Consider the following 1,339-nt stretch of genomic DNA (forward strand, 5'->3'; position numbering starts at 1 on the left):
AAAAAAAGCCCTCTAAAAGTCCTATGATAAGAATAAGCTCACATTTCAATAATTAGTTAGAACATAAATAAACTGAATGTGCCATTGAAGTTGCATGGAGTGGAAAACTAGTTAAAGAAGCATGATCTAACAGTATGCTGCTTCTAGAAAACTTATTCCATTGCAAAGGATATCCACAGGCTCAAAGTTAAAGCCTGGAAGATTATCTTTCAGGCAAATGAAAAGCAGAAGAAAGCAGGGGTAGTTATTCTGATAACAGACAAAGAAAGCATCAAAAGTTAAAAAGGACATAGAAGGTCAGTACATAATTATAAAAGGCTCAATCCATAAGCAAAAAACATCTATTTTTAAAAATTTATTTATTTATTATTATTATTATTTTGAGTTGAAGTCTCACTCTGTCACCCATACTGGAGTGCAGTGGATGCCCCTGGCCACTGCAGCCTCAACCTGCTGGGCTCTGGTGATCCTTCCACCTCAGCCTTCCGAGTAGCTGGAATTACAGGCATGCACCACCATGCTTGGCTGGTTTTTTTGATTTATTGTAGAGATGAGGTCTTGCCAAGTTGCCCAGGCGGGTCTCAAACCCACAGGCTCAGGCAGTCCACTCACCTCAGCTTCCCAAAGCGTGGGATTACAGGCTGAGCCCAGCTCAAAAAATATCTATTTTTAAACATATATGCACCAAACACAGGAGCACTGTTTTTTTGTAAACAACTACTAAGTAAACTGAGAGAATTTTGACATTCACACAATCATAATTGGAACCACAAGTATCCCACTAAGAGTCCTAGATAGATCATTGAGTCAAAAAGGTAACAAGGAAATCTGGAACCTCAACTCAGCTCTCTATATGGATTTAATAAACATCTACAGAATATTCCACCCCAAATCTACAGAGTATACATTCTACACATCAGCATATGGAACTTACTCCCAGACTGATCACATTCTCATGCATGAATCAAGTATGAACAAATTTTAAAAAGTCAAAATAATACTGTGCATTTTCTCAATTCACAGTGGAATAAAAATAAATATTGCCCCAACAAGCTTCCCCCAAAACACACAAAAACATGGACACTAAGCAACATGCTGCTGAATGACTTCTGGTTCAACACATCAAGAAAGAAATAAAATTCCTGGAAACAAATGAAAACAAAGACGGTCTTATCAGTATGTCTGGGATGCCATGAAAATAGCATTAAGTGGAAAATGTATAGTACTGCATAAACATGTCAAGAAAATAGAAAGATCACAAGGAAACTACCTAACATCACAGCTATGGGAACTGAAAAGGCAAGATCATTTATATCCTAATTGCCATATATAGAAGACA

This window comes from Carlito syrichta, unplaced genomic scaffold, assembly GCF_000164805.1.
Source record: "Carlito syrichta isolate Samal-C Ts95f unplaced genomic scaffold, Tarsius_syrichta-2.0.1 Scaffold220596, whole genome shotgun sequence".
Classification (NCBI taxonomy): Eukaryota; Metazoa; Chordata; class Mammalia; order Primates; family Tarsiidae; genus Carlito; species Carlito syrichta.